This window comes from Solanum verrucosum, unplaced genomic scaffold, assembly GCF_900185275.1.
Source record: "Solanum verrucosum unplaced genomic scaffold, falcon-dt-bn FXZP01000123.1, whole genome shotgun sequence".
Classification (NCBI taxonomy): Eukaryota; Viridiplantae; Streptophyta; class Magnoliopsida; order Solanales; family Solanaceae; genus Solanum; species Solanum verrucosum.
In genome coordinates this window covers 1,256,749-1,270,780 of record NW_026020312.1, presented here as the reverse complement: position 1 = coordinate 1,270,780, position 14,032 = coordinate 1,256,749, and the positions used below count along the sequence as shown (strand labels likewise).

Genomic DNA, 14,032 nt, shown 5'->3' with positions numbered 1-14,032 from the left:
ATCCTTGGCTTCTCCTTTTGACACCCTGTCTCTAATCTTACATAAATCACCATCATCAAATTGTTGAGCCCAAATCTCCTCCTACAAGGATGACCTTGCCTTCATATAACCCAACACCTTACCAGATTATGAAATATCATGCCTCACAAAGCTATTGGCCAAGGATTGGACATCCCTAGCTAAAGGACGCTCGCCATCTTATAACAAGGCTAGACTACCCATACTTACCGCCTTTTGACTCAATGCATCTGCTACCACATTTGCCTTTCCCGGATGATTAAGAATAGTCATGTCGTAATCTTTGAGAAACTCCAACCATCTCCGCTGCCTCAAATTGATATCCCTCTGATTGAATATATGCTGGAGACTACGATGATCCGTGAACACCTTACAATGCACACCATAAAGATAATGTCTTCAAATTTTCAATGCAAACACAACAACCGCCAACTCCAAATCATGAATATGATAGTTCCTCTCATGAACCTTCAACTGCCTCAAATCATAAGCTATCACCTTCCTCTTCTGCATCAATACGCAACCAAGACCGATTTGAGAAGCATCACAATATACAACAAAACCCTCTCCCTCAACGGGTAGGGTCAAAATAAGAGCAATAGTCAATAAAGTCTTATAAAACTCTTGCTCAACTAATCCTGAAACTGCTCCTTCAACTATTTCAATTCAGCCGGTGCCATACGATAAGGAGGAATGGAAATAGGTTGAGTGCCTGGCTCTACGTTAATACAAAAATCAATATCACGATCAGGTGGAAGACCTGGTAAATCTATCAGAAATACCACCAAAAATTCACTCACTATCGGAATAGACTCAAGCATAGGAGTCTCAACATTAGTATCTCGAATGTGCGCCAAGTAAGCCAAAAATCCTCTCTCTACCAAGTGGCGAGACTTCATAAATGATATCACCCCTTTAGGGGAATGACTAAGAGAACCTCTCCATTCTACTATAGGAATTTCAGATATAGCTAATGTAACTGTCTTGGCATGACAATTTAAAATTGCCTGATAAGGAGATAACCAATCCATACCAAGAATCACATCAAAATCTACCATATCTAAGTCTTTTAAATCTGCATGAGTGTCATATCCCATCAAGGTAACTATACATAATCGATGCACCCGATCTACCACTACAGAATCCCCAACATGAGTAGAAATATGTATCGGCAAATCAAACATAATATATCCAGACTCGAAGCAAAATATGTGGACACATAAGAATAAGTAAAGCCTGGATCAAATAATACAATAGCTGGTCGATGACAAACTGGAATAATCCATGTGATAACAACATCTGAAGCCTCAGTCTCTGGCCTACTCGGAAAAGCATAACAGTGAGAACGATCGCCCTCAGATTATGAACCTCCATGAGCACCACCTCGACCAGAAGGAGAATCACCTCTACTTGAATGAGAACCACCTCTGCCACTTTGTACACCTCCCCTAGTTGGAGGTTGTGCAGCCCTGAAAGTCGAAGCCTGAGAACACTGATGCAATCCACTACGTCTGGTTCTAGGGTAATCTTTCACAAAGTGTCCCATATCACCACTCTCAAAACAACCCCTACGAGACGTAGGCTGATGAGAGGAACCTGAATGAACAGAATGTCCTCCACGGCCTACAGGTCTAGAAGATGAACCCTGTTAAGTATGCACCGAACTCGAAGAACTATGCCCAGCGTAACCAGCCTCAGAAGCTGGTATAGCAGCATGAATGGGTCTGCTAGACTGAGAGTGATAACCTCTCCCTAAGTAACCTCGACTCCTAGGCGGAGCACCACCATAATCACCTAAATGACGGATCCTCTTACCCTCACGATGTTCAAATCCCTTGCGTCGAATCATTTCAAACTCCTTAGCAACATCTACCACCTTCTGGAACGAAACACCAGAAGTAGCCACCTGAGAAATTCCCATACGAATCAGAATAATCATCCCCTAAGGACATCATGCCATGGCTGAGAGAATACAACACGAGAATAGATCACCTTGGAACTTGAGGTGCTGGAGACTGGCTAGAGCTGAGGGCAAGTTGAAGTCGTTGGTACACTCGTTGCACTCTACAAAAGGAAAACAAAGAACCCTGTATTGAGTATATATCATCGGTCGACTCAAAATAGTAACTAATATGCATAAAGTAGTAGTATAAAATCAACTATAGCACTAAGCAGGTGATGAACAACAAACAACATGAACAAGTGACAACTGAAGCAAGTACGTAATCAATCACAATATCAAGCACACACACGAGGACTCACACCACGCTAATTTGGGAAATTGGTTCTTTGAGATTGAGTACATTCAGTTAATTCAATATGTTTTCCTCTTTAATATAATTGTGTTGGAACGTGACACTCCATCCAATAATACCGTGTCGAAACGTGACACCCGATCCATAATACCATGTCATAACGTGACACCCAATCCAATAAATCCATTTCGGAATGTGACACCCGATCCTATAATACCATGTCGGAATGTGACACCCGATCTTATCATACCGTGTCGGAATGTGACACCCGATCCAATAATATTGTGTCGAAACGTGACACCCGATCCTATAATACTGTGTCAGAACGTGACACATGATCCAATAATACCATTAAGTCATTTGTCATTCTTTATCATCTCTTTCCAATTCCTTAACAATATTTCATTAAGCCTTCTTTATTCAAGACGTCACATTAATACAACAAGTTTAAGATTATGGACTTCGCGATCTTGGAATTACAGACCAATCACAACAACACATATATTATCCAAACCAGAACAACCAAGTACATAGAAAACTTCACATTATCACTCAATGAATATCAATCACTATTAAGAGTCTATCTATCATATAGAACAACACCATAACCTACCTCCATTGAAGAATCGAAGTCAAGCAAGCTACTTCTCCAATGTTTTTCCTGTCCTCAATGCTTCCGAACCTTTTCAAACCATCAATTATATATGCATAATTTGTAAGTTAACGAGTCTATAGACACCCCTATTACTATATGTCTAGCCTAGACCTGAAAATTCACCTAATTCTATAATCAATTTCCTAAAGTTCAAACCTAAGGGTAAGTCTTAATTCCTCCAATTAACATAACTTTAATGAAATTTAAATAATTCGATACACCTAATATTTAATTATCTATCTCAATATATTAAAATATAGCTTATAATGTGAGAACAAAATATTAATAAATAAAGATGGAAGCCACTAGTCACGAAACCAGTGGCAGACGGACTAACATCAACCCAAACCCAATTCCTATACATCAGTTACTGCCCAATTACACATATATAATATATATATATATATATATATATAAAACCTTCCCTGCAACCTGCCCAATCATCACGTTCTTAACTTTGCCCTATTTCAATTTTCCAATCATTCAACATATATACCCACTGACACCAATCCACCAACTTTATACAATTATCAATGCTATCTATTTGATATTACATAAATACTATATTCAATTCAAACTTAGATAGTTAATAAATTATAAAGAAGCGTACCAGTATAATCGATCTTTGATGTCGCCGCTTTCTCTTTGTTTTCCTCTTCCCCTCTTTTCTTTTCTTCTACAAATTATTTACTATCCTAATTATTTAAAGACTAATTATAAAAGTGGTAAAAGTGACTCACTATTAATATTAATGTTATTTTCTTTAACCACCAACTAAATTAATTATTTAAACTACCCCCTTAATTTCATAATTGTGGTTACGAATAGTCCAAAATATCCATTTAGAATCTATCGGAAAGTATTTTATAAAATAAAAAGCTCTTGTACTCAAAACAACCGAATGGGTCGTTACATTTGATACCAATTTACCCATCGTTCGCCCTCGAATGATCAAAAAGGCGAGGGTAAAAAAAAGGTACCTGAATCGATAAAAATGTGTGGATATCTTTCATGCATTTCAACCTCACTCTCCCAAGTGGACTCTTTAACAAGCCGATTTTTCCACCGAACTTTGATAGATGCAATCTCCTTTGACCTCAACTTGCGGACCTCCCTATCTAGAATAGCTACATGCTCCTTCTCATAAGACAAATCCTCATCAAGTAGGATTGAATCCCAACGAATAATATAGTTCCCATCACTATGATATTTCTTCAACATAGACACATGAAACACTAGGGCAAAGTCAATTCATAGGCCACCTCTCTCACACACTTAAGAACTTTAAATGTTCAAATATACCGTGATCTAAGCTTAACTCGCTTACCAAACCTCATCACACCCTTCATGGGTGAATCCTTTAGCAACTCTTGCTCTCCCTCCATAAATTTCAAGTCCATGACCTTTCGGTACGGTATGCATAATACTTCTGCCTGCTCTAAGTTGAATGAATTTTACCTTTTCTAGAGGTTCCCTCAAAATATCAGTATCACAAGTTCTCACCTCAAATGCATCAAACCAATCAATTGAAGACCTACACATCCTCTCATACAATATCTCAAATATGGTCATCTCATTACTTGAATGATAACTATATATTGTTGAATGTAAACTCAACCAACAACAAAACTATTCTGAATAACCACCAAAGTTAATCAGATACACATCTGCAACATGTTCTCAAGGACCTTGACACAACCATTAGGTGGAATATTTTCTCACATAACAATAATAAAATCTTGAATCAATACTGGCTACAATCAGAAGTGAATCTGAACCAACCACCACACACTCATAGTGCACAAACCACCATAGATCTTATCAATATTTCCTTCTCACAACATAAACTTTTCACAAGCTTAAGTTATAAAAAATTGATCTTTAGACATCAAACTTATCTAACCAAAAGAAGGAAATGATCAAGTGGCCACCCATCGAGTGATACACCCAAGCGTACATAACCTCTAACAACACTGTTGAAATGCTAGATTAGTAGTGTGATTATAGGTAACCCTTACGAATGTTAGAGTTAGACCCAATGATCTCCACATTCAACCACACATAATCGAAATATAACCTTGATGACTAGACAAATCTTAAGACTGTCGGACAACTGTAAATACCCATGATAGCTCTTCTCTAAATTCTCATACCTTAAATTATAAGAAATGTCAAATTTCATTATTATTATTTTAATATATTATATAGAAATGTGAGGTTTGACATACTACTCCTCACTTCTCTTGTAAAATGGGATGAGAGGTTTATAGAGTGTGTGCCCTCGAATGGAACTCTGGAAGCTCCCAAAATAGAAGAGACATTTCAGACTTTCGGTATAAAAGTTGAAATATTAGTCAGGGAGTAAATTTACGATAGTGTCCTTGGTCGTCCTCAAACTTCACATTTCTATATAGTAGAAAAAATAGAGGGGAATGTTTTAATTAGGATATGTACAATTTAGTTAGATTAAAATTTTTATTTAGAATATTACGCATTCCAAAGTCATAACCTTTAGTGATATTTTCTTTGATAAATTTATCATATAAAAAGTATGTATTTTGTAAAAAAAGAAAAACACAAACGAAAAAATAAAAAATCATTCATTTTTATTCATACTATTACAAAATTCAACAATAACTTATAGTTTTTTTTTTAAATTTTAATTGTCTTAATATAGCTGTACACAAAAATTTAAAATAAATTTTTAATTAAATCACTAAAACAAAAAAATATGCACATAAATGTGCAAAAATTGTGCCAACAAATCCCAAAAAAAACCCTATATAAACTACCTAAAAATGCAAAAATTTGAAAACAATTCAAAAAGTAATACGATTATTTATATAATATTATCCCAGCATATATAATTTTGTCCATTATGATTTTATTATAACGAAAAATGATTAGTGTGACTGTGAATTTGTTGTGTTATTATAGTAGTGATATTTGACAAGTATACAAAAAATTATTTGTCAAGTAAGTTGTCACGTGGAAATGAACATATTGATTAATGAACATGAAAAAATAACTAACAGGGGGATACACACAAGAGAAAACATATGACAGTTAGGCGATCACAAATAACGTGGTCATGATATGTCGTTTAGTAAGGTGGATAATATTTGACAAGTGGAAAGAAAGTATTCACGTGAAAAAAATTTAATCAATAGATAACTTATCATAAGTCACGTAGAAATGAACATATTGGTCAATAAAAATGAAAAATTGTGATAGGAGAATTCACAAGAGAAAAAACATGTTAACAACTATGCAATTACAAATAATGTGATAATAATATGTCATTTAATGAGGTGGGGTAATACTTGACAAGTGGAAAAAAAATACTCCCACGAAAAAGAACAACTGTTAGATAATCTATCATAAGTTACGTGATTATATTTTCGTGTGAGAAAAATATATACGCGACAAAAATTTGTCGTCGAATAATTTATTATGACTCATGTGACAATGAATGTGTCAATTAATGATATTAGGATGATATTTGTTGGGTGGTAAAAAAAATTCACACAACAAAGATTTATTACTCCCTCTGTCCCTATTAACTTGTTCACTTTTCCTTTTATAGTTGTCCCTAATTACTTGTCCATTTTGACAAATCAAGAAAGGACAATATGCTTTTTCCTACTATACCCTCAATTAATTACTTTGAAAAAGGTAGAACTTTTTGAAATTATTAAATTTTTAATTCATCCACTTCATAATTAATAGGGGTAAAATGGTAAACTCACTATGTCAATAATTGTTTTCTTAATAGGAGTGTCAATTCAAAAGTGGACAAGTAATAAGGGACAGAGGGAGTACTAGATAAGCTATTACGAATTACAGGATAACGAATATATATCGTTTTATGAATACATGATATATTTGTTAGATGGGAGAAAAATATTCACGTAAAAAAATAAATCACCAAATAAGGTATCATGAAGTTAAATTGAATTTTTGAAATTAAAAATGCAAGCGTACTATTTGGTTGCACAAGTGTAAATCATAAGGTTATATTGAATTTTAAAATTAAAAATTTATATTAGACATATTAAGGCCTTTATAAATGGTTTTTAATTGAATATTTAAGATATATATTGTCGTTTTAAAATATATTAATTAATAAACATATGTTCTTAACTAATATTATAAAACAATTGATTTATATTTTTCAATTTAGTATATTTTAATTGAAATTAATCATAAAAATTAAAGGTACACAAATTCTATGACCATCTTGAAATGCATGTTTTTACAAAAAAATTAATAGGAAAATGGTCAAACCCTAGCCTATTACCGGATTTTTAACTACGCAGCTACACTTCACGGGAGTCCTATTACCCCTTGAACTACTTTAAAATGGAATAAATAACCCCTTAAGTATATATATTTCACTTTCTTTGAGAGAGTGAATTGTCTATTCTTTTTAATTTCCGTTTTTTTCTTTGATTTTCTCTTTCTTCTTATTTATCCATATAATTATACTTTCTTCACCATTAACGTTGTTGAAGTTTTATGAATGGATGTTTGGTATAAAAACTATCAACAACTAATGCATTTTATGAATAAATAATTTTTCAATAGACTTATTTAGAATATAGCTAACAAATTAATTCTTTTTTATAAAAAAAAGTACCGATTAATTGATTTTTTTACCATCATGAAATCAATAGTAACAAATTCAAAGTGAACTAATTGTATTTTTAGAAACATATTTTCAAACTTATTAGAAGGAACTGAAACAAAGCAATATCATCTACATTTAAAAAAAAAAGGGATCCTACATAACATCCATTATTTAAAAATAGTCCTTCTGCAATTTTTTTTTGACTTTTTCCAAACCAAGCTTAGGTCATTCATGAGAATAACAAAACATTTTCTATATTATGGGGTGTGCAAAAATAGAACAAATTTTTTAAAAAAGCATGAAAAAATTGTTGAATTGGTTGAATGAAAGATTTGATAAGGACCGTTATCTTCTAGGTCTCATAGATTCAGAGTGGATGAAAAGATGACCTTGATTTCCGTTCTTATAAATTATTAGAGGTATAAAAATTTATTGAGGTAAAAAATGGTGTTTATTATAGTTAGGGTTGAAGAAATGATTTGGAAAGAAAGGAGGAAGGAGGATATTTTTTTTTCTTAAAAAAAATATTAAATGTGATATACACGTGTGTCAAGTGCGTGTATTTCACCACAAGAAACATGTCTGGTAATGACATTTTAGGGAGAAAATAATTTCACTTTAAAATAGCTCGGGGGGGGGGGGGAGGGTAATAGAACCCCCGTGAAGTATAAGTGCAGTTGAAAATCCGGTAATAGATTGGGGGGTCATTTCCATTTTCTCAGATTAATATTATAAATATAAGGAAAAAATGTCTGAAATATATCCGAACTTTGACCGAAATTGCTGTAACAATACTGAACTTCGGAAAGGATCCTTTACCCCATGCACTATCTAATAGTGTATTTTAAAGGTATATATGTGCCAGGTGGACATATCATAAATAATGCATCATTATAAATAGTAACGTGTCCACGTAGACACATATATACCTTTAAAATACACTATTAGATAGGGCGGCGGGGGGGGGGGGGTGAAAGGTCCTCCATAAAGTTTGGTATCGCAATAACAATTTTGGCCAAAGTTGGAGAATTTTTGTAACGACCCATTAGGTCGTTTTGAGTACTAGAACTATAATGACTCTTCCCGTAAATTTTAAATGGTGATGTTGAACTATCTATTTAACTCCGATTATTTAGTTGGTGGATATTTATTAAATAATAAATTTAGTTAATGATTAATGGGCCAAGTCCATAATTTATGTAATGTCATATACAATTTAGCCCATGTGTAAAAATAAATTAGGCTTATATTATTTATGGAAACTGCACAATGTGTGCGGCGTTAAATCATATGCCGTTGGAGAAGAACGTGAGCACTGAGTGCTCTTCCTTTTAGGTAACAATTTTTGGCTAAACTTTTACTATCGAATTGTTGTGGCCTAATTATCTCGTTGTCAAATGTTGGTTGTTTATATTGACTTGTGAAGGGATGTGTGGAGTGTGTTCTTATTGGTGGGAGGAAAAGAATTAATACTTAAATTGGGTAGTATGTTGTAATGGTTCCTAAAAAGGACAATTTTGAGTTGGCAAATTATGATACATTGATAGGCAATGATAAACTAATATTGGGAAAATATTATATAGGAATGAATTGCTAAGATTATAATTAGGATCTGGTTAGTCTTTGTATGCAGGTTAAGTATTGTTTCGTATAGTTGGGGGTTGATTTTTGATTTCTTTTATTTGTTATCACATTATAATTTAAGTTTCGATATATTGAAATAGGTAATTAAATATTAGGTGTAATATGAATATCATTAGATTAAGCTATTTTGACGAATATAGAGTTAACCATAGACTTGAAATTTGAGACATATGAGACTTGATAAATTAGTGGTATCAAAGTTTAGGAATTTGACTATAGATTTGGGTGAGTTTTTGGGTCTAGGCTAGACATATAGTTATATGAGTGTCAATGGACTCGTTAACTTACGAATATTATATTTTTGATAGATTGGAAAGTTTCAGAGGCATTGAGGAAAGGAAAAGTATCAGAGAAGTAGCTTGCTTGACTTCGGTTCTTCGGTGGAGGTAGGTTATGGTTTATTCTATGTGATAGATAGACTCTTAATAGCGATTGATATTCATTGAGTGATATTCTGAAGTTCTCTATTACTTGATTGTGTGGTTTTGTGATTTGTGATTGGTCAGAAATTCTGAGACTGTGAAATTTATAATCTTAAACCTTCTCTATGGAAGTGATGCCTTGAATAAAGAAGGATTGATGAAATATTGTTAATGTAGTGAAAAATAGTGATAATAAATGATAAATTAATGGTATTATCGAATTGGGATGTCACGTTTCGACACGGTATTATTGGATCGGGGTGTCACGTTCTAATACAGTATTATTGGATCGGGTGTCACGTTCCGGCACGGTAACATTAAAGGAATATATATATATATATATATATATAAACAACGTAATGTACTCAATCTCAAAGAACTCAATTCCCAAAATATCTTAGTTTGGAGGCATGAGTCCTCAAGTATGATCTCAATATTGTTGACTGATTACATACTTACTTTAGTGTTGTTGTCATTGGTTCATGTTGTTTGTTGCTTGCCACCTGCTAAGTGCCAAATTGACTTTATACTATTACTCATTGCATATTAGTCTCTATTTTGAGTTGGCCGATGATATCTACTCAGTACATGTTGCCATGTACTGAGCCCTACTAGTGTTTTTCGTTGTTTTTCTTTTGTGGAGTGCAGCGAGTGTACTATCGACTTCGAATTGCCCTCAGCTCTAGCCAGTCTCCAGCACATCAGGTTCTTGGGTGAGCTATTCATTCTAGCTCGTGTTGGATTCTCTCGGTAATGGCATGATGTCCTTAGTTTTCGGACACAAATTACTTTATTAATTTATTTTGATGTCTTTGATACTCTTAGACATAGTATTTGGAGATTAGATGTCCTTGAAGTGATGACTTTCAGGTTTTGGGAAACGATATATAATAAGTTTGAGCTTCCTCATTATGGTTTGTATTTTGTAAGTTGAACAATTAATATATGTTGGCATTTGGATTCCTTGGTTTGCCCACCTAGGAGGTTAAGTGTGGGTATCTCTCATGACTCGTTTTGGGTTGTGACAAACTTGGTATCAGAGCTTTAGGTTCCGTGATCTCATCACACAAGGAAAAATCTAGTAGAGTCTTGCGGAACGGTACGGGGACGCCTTTACCTTTCTTCGAGAGACTATAGGCCTTTATGAAAACTTCATTCCTTCTTGTTTTTGTGCTACTACTTCTTTTTTGGAAAACATATTTTTTTAAATGGGTTAGAACCATTTTACCCAAACCATATTTGACCAAATCCATATTTACCCATATTCTATTTGGGTAGATTGTAATCCAAACCGTTTTTGCTCAATCCATCCAAATCCGATCCAATCCAACCATTTGCCACCCCTACTTGAATCCAATTGGTATCTAGGTGATACAAATTGATATCTGAACTTCTTCACTCTATTTCACATATGGTTAGTATTAGAGTATTAGAAGTTGAAACAGCAACACCAGAAAAAGAAAAAAATGTGTCCTTGAAAATAGGTATATTTTCTCGATTGACTATAGGGCCTGTAATTACTAGTGATCAACATGATTTTTTTCATTATGTTCATAAAGTTGAAACCCTTATTCTTCATGGGTACTGATTATGAAGATGCTTATGCTTTCATTGTTGATTGTTTTGAGCTGCTTCATAAAATGAATATAGTGGAGAGGCCTAGTGTTGAGTTTGTGATATATTAGTTTCGGGGAGATGCAAAATGTGGTAATAGTTTTCTGTTAAGTGTCGATTAGTAAAGGCACTACCTATGACTTAGGCAACATTTTCTAGTTTCTTCATCCAATTATATACCCCAAACTTTGAGCGATAGGAGGAGAGATGGTTTCCTGAATATAGAGAAACAGAAGATATGTGGTGCAGCCTATGATGCCAGATTTTGGTACTTTATCTAGATATGTGACTCAACTTTACTTTAGTTTGGAAGACCGGTTCACTGCTTTAATTTGTAAAAAGATTAAGGTAAGAATTGCATATTCAAGTTTTATAAGTGGTTGCTTTAACAAAATCTTTTTAGGAAGTGATTGATTTTGTGATGGAGGTAGAGGGGGTGAAGTCAGATGACTTTGCCAAGGTGACAATATTTAAGAAATTTTGTAAAATGAACACCATTACTTTGGAAAATGCAGTTAGTAAAGTTTTCATAACATGTATGGGTTGTTTAGCGAATGATGAAATTATGTTGCTTCAATTGAGGTTAGAATCTCTACTACGATTTCAGGGATTGATTTTATATTAAAGAGGGTCATGATACGACTACTACAATAGTACAAATGCTTATTTGGCTAGATTTATGAAGTGCGTTACTTTTGTTATTGATCTGATCTAAGAAAGAATGCAAATGGCTTGGGATAAATACCTAACAAATTGGGTAATGTTTTGTAGTTATTCAATGTGTAGAAATGTGTGGGTTATTTGCCTACGATCTTATCGATAGGTATGATGTGTTCTAGTGAGGTATCTAACGAACTTTTATGGTGTGGTAGCACTAGTGTTACATGGAAACAAATACGTCGATTGTCAAGTATGAATACAAACTACTTAAGGAGTTATCAGTTGTATGACATGTTCAGATAATGAGATTCAGTGTTGCATTCAAGTTTGAGAAATCAACTAATTTGTTACTACAAATGCTTGGGTTAAGCATTATTTTTTAAAATGATTTTAGTGGTGGATCTTTGATACGGTATTAATGCATTTAGGTTGTGAAGTGTATCTTGAGGATTTTAAAGGAGGATTGGTGATTTTATCTTAAAACTCCAAAGGAGTGGATTGATACCGTAATGACAAACTTATGGATACTTGGGTGAATGCAATTGGAGATTTTAGTTAGAAAGTGTGTATAAAATTGGATTAGTCATTTGAATCTGATTGATATAACTGGATTGAGATGTCATGTCGAGGAAAAGGGCTTACTGAGCATGATGGTAATACGAGGTAGTGATGGATTGTGATTGAGATGCAACTATATAATACAAATTGTTGGTTAAACAAATTTTGTACGGTAATAATGACCTGTGAGTATCTAAGGTTGTGATTTTCTACTACTTAGTGAGTAACGTGGTTGTATAGAAAGTTTTGAGAGATGTTGGGGCACCGCTCGAATAGAATTTAAAGGAGAGTCACAATAAATAAATAAATAATAATTAATGGAATGTAGGGTAACCTTCAGATAGAGGTGAGAGCAAAAATATTTTTCTCGGGTAAAGAGGCATCTTCAGAGGAGTTGAGAATTGGATTTAGAGACGCGTGATTTCATCTGTTTTGCTCTGGTTATGGCAATAGTGTCACATGTTCATCATATTAGTTAAAAAATAGTGGATAAGACTTGACAAAGAAGTGTACATACGTCTAGCTTGAGTGTGATGATAAGTTATTTTGTGGTTTGAGTTTGATAATGAGTACAGTTGGATTTTTAGTGAAGGATATGGTAAGATCGATGGAGAGTCGATCAATGATATGCTAAGATACATGAAATCATAAAAGATCTCCATTATTGTAACAACAGTAACCTCTATTAGCACCCTCAATGAAATTCCAAAGTCTATAATTACCACTTGAAAACGCTAGATAAATTTGTTTTACTTCCGTAAATTCAAAGAAGAGATTAAAATATTCTCAATTCTGATTTTGGTTTAGTTGCAATTTCAGATTAGAAAAATAAAAAAGGATCTTCGTCTACTTATTTCAATTTTTTCATTTAAATCTACGAAAAATCTTGAAAAGCGGGTTAGTTTTCATTGAGTGAAATGAAAAAAAATCTAGAAGTTTGTAGTAACTTGAATCTATAATGTTGGTCTTGGGTCTTCATTTCTTTTACTCTTTTTTTTTCTTCTTATTTCCCCCCTATACTTTATTATACATTCAATATACAAGTTTATTCAAAGTTGTACATTATACATGTATTGTACATGTGTAGTTAAAAACACATTTTATTTTTGGGAATATACATAAAAACCCCCCTGAACTTGGCACGAAAACTTACTTTAGTACCTAAACTACACGGGTGTTTATATACCCACCTTAACATCTTTTATGTGAATTATTTTCAACCCTCCGAACATCAGCCCAGTTGAAGGCTGGGCATTGTTACCCACGCGTGTTTTCATTGGTCCACGTCGCAAAGGGTTTTAAAAATATCTTACCCGTTTTATATAACCCACCCGTTCCCAAAATACAACCCAACCCATTTTTAAACAAATATCCCTAAATCTCTCTCAAATCTAAAGACCTAATCTGAAGAATAACAAGTCATTAACGTGAAGGATTTGCTGAGTTTAGGATTTTCGTGAAGAAACAAAGGTTTTGCGTGAAGAAACAAAGTTACCAGGTTAGTAATCTTCGTTTAGATGATTGTAATATTTGACCGAGTTTAGGGTTTTCGTAAAGCTTAGTTTTTTTTATCTTT

General features: G+C 33.6%; 1 pseudogene; it reads right to left on the bottom strand.

Annotated features, from left to right (window-relative positions):
• Window positions 1-674: 674 nt before the first annotated feature.
• LOC125835172 (uncharacterized) lies at window positions 675-4,328 on the bottom strand (annotated as a pseudogene).
• Between the last annotated feature and the right edge of the window lie 9,704 nt (window positions 4,329-14,032).